This window comes from Rhinopithecus roxellana, chromosome 13, assembly GCF_007565055.1.
Source record: "Rhinopithecus roxellana isolate Shanxi Qingling chromosome 13, ASM756505v1, whole genome shotgun sequence".
In the NCBI taxonomy this organism is placed as follows: domain Eukaryota; kingdom Metazoa; phylum Chordata; class Mammalia; order Primates; family Cercopithecidae; genus Rhinopithecus; species Rhinopithecus roxellana.
In genome coordinates, this window is record NC_044561.1 from 89,450,384 (window position 1) to 89,463,352 (window position 12,969).

The 12,969-nt window shown below is 37.9% G+C and overlaps 1 protein-coding gene and 1 non-coding gene across 3 annotated transcripts in view; both read left to right on the plus strand.

Moving 5' to 3' along the window:
- The window catches only part of SEL1L2 (SEL1L2 adaptor subunit of ERAD E3 ligase), a 158,009-nt gene that overhangs the window by 11,390 nt on the left and 133,650 nt on the right, over positions 1 to 12,969 (plus strand). The window lies entirely within an intron of this gene.
- On the plus strand, positions 5,799 to 5,901 carry LOC115893008. The gene has a single exon (XR_004052971.1). It is a non-coding gene; the product is annotated as a U6 spliceosomal RNA (small nuclear RNA).

A 12,969-nucleotide genomic window follows, 5' to 3' on the forward strand; every position in this document is an offset into this window, starting at 1 on the left:
TATGAGTGAGAAAATGCGGTGTTTGTCTTTCTGTGCCTGACATTTCACTTAACATTATGTCCTCTGGGCTCATCCATGTTGCATAAATGACATGATTACATTCTTTTTTTCTTTTTTCTTTCTCTTTTCTTTTTTTTTTTTTTTTTTTTTTTTTTTGAAACAAGTCTCACTCTGTTGCCCAGGTCTGGAGTGCAGTTGCATGATCGCAGCTCACTGCAACCTCTGCCTTCTGGATTCAAGTGATTCTCGTGCCTTAGCCTCACCAGTAGCTGGAATTACAGGCATGCGAGATCATGCCTGGCTAATTTTTGTATTCTTAGTAGAGACCGGGTTTTGCCATGTTGGCCAGGCTGGTCTCAAACTCCTGACCTCAAGTGAACCACTCACCTTGACCCCCCAAAGTGTTGGGATTACAGGCGTGAGCCACTGCACCTGGCAATTTCATTCTTTTTCATGACTGAATAATATTTCATTGTGTATATTTTTGTATTTTATATTTATATTTATTTTATATTTTTACATTTTTGTTCATTTATCTGTTGATGAATATTTAAGTTGACTTCATATCTTGGTTATTGTGAAAAGTGCTGCAATACACATGGGGGCACAGGTGTCTCTTCAGTATACTGATTTCCTTTTCTTTGGATAAATAGTAGTAGGATTGATGGATCATATGGTAATTCTATTTTTAGGTTTTTGAGAAACCTCTATACTGCTTTCCATGATGGCGGTACCCATTCACTTTCCACCAGCAGTGTTTAAATGTTCCCTTTTCTCCACATCCTTGCCAGCATTTGTTAATTTTTGTCTTTTCGATAATAGAGTCATTCTATTGTGTTTAGGTTTTTAATACATTTTGAGTTGATTTTTGTATGCCTTGTGTGATAAGGGTCCAATTTCATTCTTCTGCAGTGGACATACATTTTTCCCAGCACCATTTATTAAAGATAGTGTCCTTTCCTCATCATGTGTTTTGGCACCTTTGTGGAAAATCAATTGACCATAAATACACAAGTTTACTTCTGAGATCTCTATCCTGTTCTGTTGATCAATGTGTCTGTTTTTAGTCCATTATCATGCTGTTTTGATTATTATAGATTTGTAATATAGTTTGAAGTCAAGTTGTGTGATGTCTCTAGCTTTGTTCTTTTTGCTTAAGATTGTTTTGGCTGTTTGGGGTCTTTGGTAGTTTCACACAAAATTGATGGCTTTTTTTTTCTATTTCTGTGAAAAATGACATTGGGATTTTGATGGAGATTATACTGAATCTGTAGACTGCTTTGAGTAATATGGACATTTTTACAATATTAATTTTTCCAATCCATGAATATAAGACATCTTTTTATTTATTTATGCCTCCTTGAATTTCTTTCATCAAAGTTTTGTAATTTTTAGTATACAGATTTAAAAGCTTTCTATATCAAACAATTACTACTACTCTTTGAATCTATTCAGTAGGGTAGCACTTATTGGAGAGAGGACAGGCTTCGGCCTGGGGAGAGCTAGGTGAACAGACCCCCTTGCAGAACCTGTAAATGCTCATGCATCAGCTTTATCTCAGCTTTATTGAGGAACTCCCTGACATGTTCTTTTTGTCTGACAGGAATCACTCTTCCCAATTCCGACTCCACTTTTTTTTGCACATAAGGGTTCATAAGTCTCTCCCATTTTATGTATATCCCAAGAATTCTCTCTGCCAGTGATAGCCCTCTACCTGCTCCTAATGGATCCCAAGATCTAGCCCCCCATCAATTGAAACTGCTTTTTCAAAGAATGCCAACAGCTCATTGATTACCAATCCAGTGGCCTCTTGCTGTTCTTTCTGCTAACCTCTGTGCACCGTGTGACATTACTCTCCATCTTCTTTTTCCCTCTTCCTCTGTAGAGCCATCTCAGGCTCTTTCATGGGCTTGTTTTTCTCAGTTCTCCTTTTAAATGTTGTGCCCAAGGCTGGGTGCTTGGCTTTCTTGCTCTTTGTATTTTATGCTTCTCATGCTCTCACCTAAGCCCCACACATTTGTTTACGTGTCTATATCTCAGACCCTCCTTCTAATCTCTAGACCAGCATATCCAGCTACATGATGATCATGAACTATGTATGCAGATTCCTTAAATCAACATTTATTATCAAAGTTACTTCCTCCTGTGTTTTTTCTCTTGTTAATGGCCTCAACTATCCTTCCCTGCTCACCTTGTTCTCAAGTACTCCAAATTGCATGATTATACAGTTCTAATTCCCCTAAGTATCATTTAATTCAGTGTTTTAATGATAAGACTGAGGCCTACCATGGTGAAATTGCTTCCCCCGGGTCATCCTGCAAAGCCAAATTTAGAACCAGAATCTCCTAAGCCTTTATATTTATTCATTCCCTTATTCTTTCACCAAATCTTGTCAATTCTACATCCTCAGGGGTTTTCCCACCTATACATTTTCACTGTCTCCATTTAAAATCTCATTTTAGTGTCTTTTAACTACACTAATACACTTCTAACTTGCTTTTCTCTTATCCACATACACTACTGCCAGAAATAATATTCCTCAACTCCAAATCTAATCATTATGTTCTCCTGCTGAGACATCCACTTTATATAGAATAAAGTTCTAATATCTTGTCCAGTAGTCAAAATCCTATATAATTAGATCCTAGCTTCCTTTCTATTTTGTCTTAGCTACACACATATTTTATTTCAACCAATTCAAACTATTATTAGCTACTCAGTATACCTAGCTAACTCTCCCACTTCCATGACTTTCTCAAGCTGTTCTGCAGACGGTCTGTCGACAGGAAAGGACTGTCATCCAATCTTCTCCATCATCGCCATAAATCTAAAGTATAGTATCTTGTTCATCTTTTAAGGTCTATCTCAAGTTCTACTTCCTCTTAAAAAAAAAAAAAAAAAAAAAAAAAAAAAAAAAAAAAAAAAAAAAAAAAAAACAGACCCAGAGCGGTGGCTCATGCCTGTAATCCTAGCACTTCGGGAGGCCGAGGCCAGTGGATCATGAGGTCAGAAGATTGAGACCAGCCTGGCCAATGTGGAGAAACCCCGTCTCTACTAAAAATACCAAAATTAGCTTGGTGTGGTGGCGTGAACCTGTAATCCCAGCTATTCAGGAGGCTGAGGCAGGAGAATTGCTTGAACCTGGGAGGTGAAGGTTGTAGTGAGCAGAGATCATGCCACCATACTCCAGCCTGGCAACAGAGTGAGACTCTGTCAAAAAAAAGAAAAAAAAACAACCCTTGGTGGCTCATGCCTGTAATCCCAGCACTTTGGAACTTTGGGACTTTGGGAGGGTGAAGCAAGAAGCAAGAGGATCTCGAGCTCAGGAGCTCAAGACTAGCCTGGGCAATATAGTAAGACCCTGTCTCTATAAACAAAAAACAAAACAAAACTTTCCCAACCCCTTCCAAGTAGCACATTGTGCCTTTATTGTCCTCTGCATCAGAGTCTCATAATTGAGTTAGTTTTTAACTCCCTTAGCAGATTGCTAACTACGTGATTACAGAGATGGTGTTGTACTTGCCTTTTAGATCTCCTTTAGCTCATTGTAGAACTTGACATTTAGTAGATGCTCAGAAACACTTGTAAAATTAAATAGTAATTAACATACATGTAATGCTATACTTTGTAAAATACATTCCCAAAACCTGTGGAGTAGGTCATTCAAATGTTTTTATTATTCTAAATTTATAGATATTTAAAATTCTGAAGAACAGAGCTTAGTAAGACCTGAATTCTCTGGTGGGAATCAAAGGTTTTTACTCTGTATTACCTCTGTTATTCTAAGTCTGAATTCTCCAAAGGACCGTGCTGTGTATTTTCCTCACAATCATATTTACTTGCCTCAGGCTGTTTGTGCATACTATTAAACAGCCAGATGAAAAATTAAAAATTCAATCAATCATCCAAATATTTTTAAATGTAATATACATATGTTTGCTTTCATATAGAACAAACAGCCAGGTGATTGGTCAAGCTATTTGCTTTTCAACCAGTTGTTTTCACAGTATGATTATTACATAAACTCTAACAGTGATATTTCATCAGTTTTTTGTAGATTTTCTAATTTTACTGGATTCTTCCATTTATTTACTATAGTCATCCAGTCCTATTTATATAATTTATCAGCCAATAAAATATAGTAAAAAAAAAAAAAAAACTGGTTGTTATGACTTCTTTCAGCCTGTTCCCTCAGACTCGGAACCAAGATTATAATGCCAGGATTGAAGAGAATATTCTAAGATTGGATAAAGTGATTTACACCCTGCAGCTTCCATGATTGAGAGATTTAGGGAGGAAAAAACAAAAACACATTAACTCTGGAAACAAGCAGGAGTGTCTTTGAAATCATCAGGAATTCCCAAGAGACAAAATAATAGGTGGAATTGAATTGAAAGAGAAAACTTTTGCCCAAAATGTGCAAAAGAGAATACTGCTAGGAAAGACGTTAAGAGTAGGTTCAGGGAAAAAAAGAAGGAGCCCTGGCGCGGTGGCTCACGCCGGTAAGCACTTCAGGAGTTTGAGGCGGGTGGATCACCTGAGGTCGGGAGCCTGGCCAGCATGGTGAGACCCCGTCTGTACTAAAAATACAAAAATTAGCCAGGCATGGTGGTGGGTACCTGTAATATCAGCTACTTGGGAGGCTGAGGCACGAGAATCTCTTGAACCCGGGAGGTGGAGGTTGCAGTAAGCCAAGATCGCGCCACTGCACTCCAGCCTGGGGGACAGAGTAAGACTCTGCCTCAAAAAAAAAAAAAAGCAGTAGGAGCAGCCTAGCAATTCTGACCCGTACTCCCCTCTCAACAGCCACTACCACCATATACAGAGGAAAGGGCAAGACTTTTGAAAGGCTAGGTTACTAGGTTGTTGGACCAACCCTCCTACTGAAATAAAATGATACATGTAAAATACAAACTTCTTAAATGCATCAGAGAGTTTAGAAGACAGTGAAGTACCAGATAAAAAATCTAGGGAAAATCTAGAATCTAGAGAAGTAAGCACAAGTGCCCCTGAGCAGGGCCAAGACTTGCTCCCTCCTGGCCCCAGCCGTGCACCTGAACATCAAAGCAGCTTTTGCCCTTGTGCTAGACAAGTGTAGACACTGGTTTTAATGGCCACACAAAGAGGATAGAATCCAATACTCTAGACCTGTCCAAGGTGAGAAGTCCAGTAAGAGACCTTTTCAACATTAACCTGGGACCAGAAAATGCTCTACTCTTAAAATAAGGGCACACTACCCCTTCCCAAGTCCAGGGATTAATAGGACTTAACTTTTAGCAGAGCAAAGAGAAAAGGAAAAAGAAAAATATGTATCTCTGAGAAGTTGTGTGGTCATGTGCCAGCCCTCACAGCTTGGGTTTACATTGCTTAGGGATTCCCAGGCACCCCAACCCTAGAACTAGCTCTAAGGTTAGATCTAGGCACCTAGGTTAAACGTCAGGAAACTGGCAAAAGTAAATTCATGTTTTCTCCATGGAAAGACAACTTCATCATAGGCCTCAAAGAATCCACTCTGATAAAGTTTGCAGTACACAGTCAAAAATAAGTGCAAAAGGAGACAAATCACTATTAGGTGGGAACATTTGTGGTTGGCATTTGTGCCAGAGATATAGACTGCGACTGCAAATGGCTAGTGATATTCATGGAGTCTCTATTCCTAGAAGACTAGCTCCTGTTACACTCTGATAGCACACCCTGCAATACCCGCAAAGTCACTGGTAGAAAGCTGAGGCAATTCATTATAGCATTCACAGACAGATTAACAGAGAAAATCCAAGCCTAACACGAGGACATTAGGACTCAGCAGTGCTTACATATTCTACAATTTGAACAATTCGGAGAATATTGGCGTGGCCCCTGCACAAGGGTGACCCACAAATTTGTGAAGCATTCCATATTTTTTAAAAAGCAAACATTTGAAGACTTTAAAACATAAAATACCGTAATATATATTTAGAGAGTTTACTTAATCCATGAAACAAGAACAGGCTTTAATGAAAGAAAAAAGATATGTTAGAAATGAAATATCTGATAGCAAAAGTAAAAACTTAAAGCTGAATAGCAAAATTGTCATAGCTGAAGAGCAACCTGGATGCTCAAGATCAAACTGAGAAATTCCCTCAGATCACAATACAAACAGATAGGGAGATGATACATATGAAACAAAGGTTAAGGCACTTGGAGGATACATACTAACATTACAATATCCATACAATAGGATTTCCAGAAAGAGAAAATAGAACTCAGAGGAAAAATAAATCAAATAAAATTCCCTAGATATGAAAAAAGACTCAGGTTTTTACATTAAGGCCCACTTTGTGCCAAGTAAGAAGACAGGGAAAAGACCCACTCATAGAAAATAGTGGTAAAATTTTAGTACTTTACGGATAATAAGAAAATCCCAAAAGCTTCTAAAAAGAAAAACATGTTATTTACAAACAAAAAGCACCCTCTTGACTTCAGATTCTTTAGCCACACTGAGTATAAGAAGACACTAGAGAAATATTTTCTAAAATACTGAGGCGAAAATGATTTTGAACTTAGAATTCTGTAATCTGACAATCAGACAAGTATAATGACATTTTCAAACATGAGACATTTTCAGACATGAATGGATTCAGAATATTTATCACCCACAAACCCTAGCTGAAATAATAGCTAGAAATGAAGTGAAAAATGAATCCAAGAGAAGACTGGAAGTCAGTGGTAAGCCAAGTAACCTTTAAGACTTACGATAAATCTAAATAAAGGTTCATTTTATTTTTTAGAAATACAATAATCACAAAGATTTATTTTTTAAAATGCTTGTCACAGTAGCAACAGATGTTATAAAATAGCTAGGAATAACTTTAATGAAGGTGGAGTAAAATATCCAGGGAATGAAAATTAAAATGTATCTGGAGAACATTAAACAAAGAAACCTGAATAAATTAAAGCTGTACATCTAAATGAATCTGTGTTGTAAATATGCCAAGTTTTTGTAAATTAACATTTCCAATCAATTGTAAATTAACAATTCCAGTCAAAATATCAACATATTTCTAAATGAATCTGACAAGCCTATTCTAAAATTCATCTAGAAAAGAAATTATGCTGGAATTCCCAAGATAAGTTGCACAAAGAGGAACACAGAGGGTGTGTGTGTGTGTGTGTGTGTGTGTGTGTCCCCATACACACAGAGAAGTTCCTGCTCAACCGGATAGTAAAATATGCAATTATAAATAGACAGTAATTAGATATACAGTAATTAGGGTATTGCCAGAAGAATAGAGGAGTAGATCAGGAAAACAGAACAGAGTTAAAAACGGACCAGTGCATGAATAAGAATTTAGTACTTGAAAGGAGGTTTTTAAATGTAATAGGAAAGAGATGAATTATAATGATTGCTAGTGACAAATTGTCCATTCATTTAGGACACAACGGTAGATCCCACTTCATATGAATCACAAAAATGATCCAGATGGATTAAAAATGTAAATTGTAGCCAGGCACGGTGGCTCATGCCTGTAATCTCAACACTTTGGGAGGCTGAGGTGGGTGGATCACCTGTGCTCAGGAGTTCGAGACCAGCCTAGGCAATATGGTGAAACCTCATCTCTACCAAAAATACCAAAAAAAAAAAAAAAAAGAAAGAAAAAATTAGCTAGCTGTGGTGGCATATGCCTGTGGTGCCAGCTACTCAGGAGGCTGAGGTGGGTGGATCACCTGTGCTCAGGAGTTCGAGACCAGCCTAGGGAACATGGTGAAACCTCATCTCTACTAAAAATATATTTAAAAAAAAAAAAAAAAGAAAAAATCAGCTAGCTGTGGTGGCATATGCCTGTGGTCCCAGCTACTCAGGAGGCTGAGGTGGGAGGATCGCTTGAGCCTGGGAGGTGAAGGTTGCAGTAAGCTGAGATTATGCCACTGCACTTCAGCCTGGATGACAGCATGAGACCCCATCTCAAAAAAACAAAACAAAACAAAAGTACATTGTAAAAGCAAAACTATAAAAATAGTTTAAGGAAATACATGAAAATATAGATTCAAATGCTTGGTAAGAAAACCTTCTTGAACAAAACACAAACAAAAGGTTATAAGTGAGGAAAGAATGTATAATTTTCTCTGCTTCAAGATTTAAGACCTCTATGGTGAAAAGGATACAATAAACAGTTAAAAGGCTGAAAACAGACTGGAGAATATATTTACAACATACACACTGAATCAAATAACATCCAGAATATATAGGGAATTCCTAAAGATTTTTTTAAAAAAGAGCCTGATAGAAAAATGGGCAAATGACCTAACAGTCAGTTCCTTAGGGAGGAAATATAAATACTCCCAAATGTGAAAAGATGGTTAACTGTGCCAGTAATCATGCAAATGAAAATTAACAATGAGACACCAGTGTTATCACAATACATTGACAAAAATTGAAAAGTGCCAGTTATGGTGAGAAAAAGTTAATATTCCTATATAGTAACATATATAGTATATATAGGAATATTAATTTCTATTAATTAATATGTGTGGCAGCATTTTTTTTTTTTTTTTGAGATGGCGTTTCACTCTTGTTGCCCAGGCTGGAGTGCAATGGCACGATCTTGGCTCACTGCAACCTCCGCCCCCACCGGGTTCAAGTAATTCTCTTGTCTCAGCCTCCCAAGTAGCTGGGATTACAGGCACCTGCCACCACGCTTGGCTAATTTTGTATTTTTAGTAGAGACAATGTTTCGCCATGTTGGCCAGGCTGGTCTCCAGCTCCTGACCTCAGGTGATCTGCCCACCTCAGCCTCCCAAAGTGCTAGGATTAGAGGTGGATTAGAGGTGAGCCACCACACCCGGCCTTTGCAGTATTATGTATAACATGCATATACTATGTGTGGAAGTAGAGTAGTAGCTTTTTGGAATGCCAATTTGGCATTATCTATTAATATTTAAAATGAGCATACTACCTCTCAAATGAGCAAATTTACTTCTTGTCCACCCTAGCAAACCCTCATACCTGTTTTATAGGAAACATGTTCAAGGTTATCCCTTACAGTATTGCTTGTCATAGCAAAATAATTAAAAACATCATAAATGTCTATCCATATTTAATAATTAAATGGCAACCACTGTTGTAGAGACAACTCTCTTCCAACCTTGAGATTCTGGATTTTATTTCACGGTATGTCAGAAGACAATTCCAAACTTGAGATTCTTTGACTCTAAGTTTTGGATTGTAACTTAAAAGGCAGTTTGGTCAAATTTTAGATCCAGCAGCAGAATGACATGCTGTGTTATAGTAAAAGTATTTAATCAAACAACATTTTAAATTAGGAAACTGTGCAGGGTGCTAGTGGCAAACTTAAAAAAAAAAAAGGATGGAGCACTTTCTTCAGAGATCTTACAATACATAGAATAAAATTCAATATACGATTGGGTGCTAACATAAGTGACAAGGGAGTACCACTTCCTGAAGATGTACCAAGAACGGATGGGTCATTGAAGGCAGTAGTATCCAATGAGACCTACAGGGAGGAAGGCAAATTTATTTAGTCATTTAACAGATATGTATTAAGTATCTGTTATAGGACAGGAACTATGGTAAGCATCTGGCTCTAATGTTGAAACAGGAAAGACATGTTCTGGAAGGATGAATAGCAATTGGATATTTGGAAAAGAACAGGAAAGCATTCCAGATTAGAAGTACACAAATAAGTAAAATACATGTGTGTGAGAATGAGTAGAATGTACATATGGGGTAGGAGGATACTACCACTTCAATAAGAGCAGGGTGTAGTGGGAAATGAATTGGTTAAGAAAAATAAGATTATTGAATTGGATTATTGAAAGGCTTAAATTGTCAGACAGAAGAAATTAAAAGAAAGTTTACTGAGTGCTAGCAAATGTCAAGCACTTTCACATCCATTATCTCATTTAGTTCTGAGAATAACTCTTCCCACTCCCCACCCACAACTGTGCAATTCAAAGAAAAACAAAACACAACAATGTTTTGCCTGTTGATGGGGATGTTGGCATGGAATGAGTAAAACATGATGGAAGCTTGAGAAAATGATGATCCCCTTGACAGGGACAGAAAATTGGAGAGAGGAAGGTGACTTGGGTGGCGGCACATGAGAAATAATGATTTAGTTTGTGGGGACATTAAGACTTAGAAATGACAGGAATATATTCAGGCCACCTTGCTGCCTATTTAATCATATTGCAGCCACTTCAACTACTGACAACAAAACAAGTAGTTTGAGTGTCTTCACTCTTCATCACAACCCTAAGTGGAAACCTTCTATCTATTGCAAAATTTCAGCCTTTTAACTAAAGTCACTCTGTGTCTCTAAGCTTAAAAGCTTTAGTGCCCTATTTCTAGAGGACATAATCACATCTTACACTCACCATTAACAAAGCCTTCATACTTTGTATGAATAGAATTAACTAAGTTAATGTATCCATTATACATTTTAGTTCATAAATTTGAGCATGCAAGAAATACAATTTTTTCAACATTGGAATGTAATTTCTGTTTAATGTCAAGCTAATACGTTTAATGTCAAGCTATTGTAGTGTTAATTTCTCTTTACCACCTCTCTAGCTGTCTCCCTACTCCTAGTCCAAGGAATGTTTTCTCATTTTGGGAAGAGAGCACAGAAAGCCTTGCAGTTACTTTGATGTTATATCCCAGTTATTCTACATTTATTCTATTGTCCAGATTGTAAGTCCTTTCTTTTCTTCCAACAACCAAGAAAATTTCTTTCTTTCTACCACATCATTATTTTTTTCTGAAGCAATGAGCAACTCACTGACTAAATTGGGAAAAGGCCACAGGTACAAAAAAGTACCCAGAAAAACCATCAGTTAATATTGTCATCAGTTAATATGTTCCACCACATATTCTCACCTATAATTTGCATTTCTCCAAAATTATTTCTCACCTAATCAAGAATTAATCATAAAAATAACATTTATTAGGCACTTGCTATGTGCTAGGCACCGTGCCAGGCACACTGCATAAATTACTCAACTATCCTTCAAGGTTGCTCTTAAGCTCTTTACTTGTATCTACAGTAGGTAATTAGGCTTCTGGAAGGAATACTCTCAGCAAAGCTCAATTATTTGGCCTTCTCTACTCAGTTAAACTTCATAAAAATTAAAATAAGTAACAGAACTATTCCAGAAAAGAATAAATAAAAGCCTAGTCCCCAGTAACTTTAGTTTTTATGGAAATTTTGCTATCTTTGCACTTGAAGAAGGAAGTGATGAGGAAGAGAGAATAAAAGACCACAAAATATCTTTTCAAGACACTGACACTAAATTATAGACTGTTTCAGAGCATCTGCTATATCTTAATGTATATAACTAAGCCATTAGCCTATTACCAAATGTATAACAGTACATCAAAATGTATTTGTATTTAGAGACCTTGAAATATCCAGGTCTGATCTAATTATGCAGAAATAATGATTCTAAATCACTTATGTTAAGAGAGGAATGGAATAGCCTCTTTCTACGCATGCAGTTCTTGCTGTATGGATGCTACAATTATTATATGACTGAGATGGCTCTCTAGGGAACCAAGGTGTTGTTCTCAGAGCATAGAGGTTGGGGGCAGTAATGCCCATCACCCTCATCCTGTCAGGGCTCTGGGGAAGAGAAAAGCTGTGTCCTTCAGAATGGGAAGAGCTTAGGTGAGTGGCAGTTAGAATTTGTATTCTTGCCCTTAATGCCAGACAGAGTCAGGTGTGCAGGAAAGTTGCCCCCATATGGTTGAAAGTAAGATGGCACTCCCACCAGAGAGTAGGGAAAGGTTCCCGTGAAATTCTACCAGGAAAAGGAATGAGCTGGGACCAGGCAGAAGGCAGTTGAGATATTATAACCAGAGATGTGTCAGTGTATATTGAACTGTGTCTAGGCCTTTTATATATTTTTTCTTCTTTCTTGAATTACTAAATCTGTTTTGAAAATGCCAGTCAGTTTTACACATGGTAAGCGTAACCAAGAAAAGAGGCTTCTAGGAAAAGGGGGTAGGAGCACTGATCAGAGTGAGAAAAAGCCAGAGAGAAAGTCAAGTTCAGCAGGAGCTGCTTCTTCCAGGGCTTACAAAGTGTAGCTTCTTCACTTTATTTCAATAAGGGAAGTGTTTTTCTCACAGATGCTAATGCCACTTCCTTTAAAAAGATAGGTTTCAACTGGGCATGGTGGCTCACTCCTGTAATCCCAGCACTTTGGGAGGCTGAGGTGGGGGAATCCCGAGGTCAGGAATTCAAGACCAGCCTAGTCAATCTGGTGAAACCCCATCTCTACTAAAAATACAAAAATTAGCTGGGTGCGGTAGCGTGTGCCTGTAGTTCCAGCTACTTGGGAGGCTGAGGTAGAAGAATTGCTTGAACCCGAGAGGCAGAGATTGCCGTGAGCTGAGATTGTGCCACTGCACTCCAGCCTGGGTGATAGAGCGAGACTCCATCTCAAAAAAAAAAAAAAAAAATAGGTCTCTGGTAACAGAGAAAGAGAGGGGAACTTACATTTGTTATTAAGGTGCCATGTATTTAATAAAACACCAAACAATTTAAACTTTGATTCTATTCTGTCTTCACACATACTCCGAAAGGTAGGAACAGTATTTCTATTCCCATTTTACAGAAAACTGAGGCTCATGGAGGTTAAATAATTAATAATTTATCCAACTTCTTCACATGGTTAAATAAGAAAACATGAAATGACCATTTCTAAACATCATTTGGTGGCGGGGCGCAGTGGCTTACACCTGTAATTCCAGCACTTTGGGAGGCCGAGGTGGATGGATCTCCCGAGGTCAGGAGTTTGTAACCAGCCTGGCCAACACAGTGAAACCTTGTCTTTACTAAAAATACAAAAATTAGCTGGGTGTGGTAACGGGCGTCTATAATCCCTGCTACTCGAGAGGCTGAGGCAGGAGAATCGCTTGAACCTAGGAGGCAGAGGTTGCAGTGAACTGAGATTGTGCCATTGCACTCC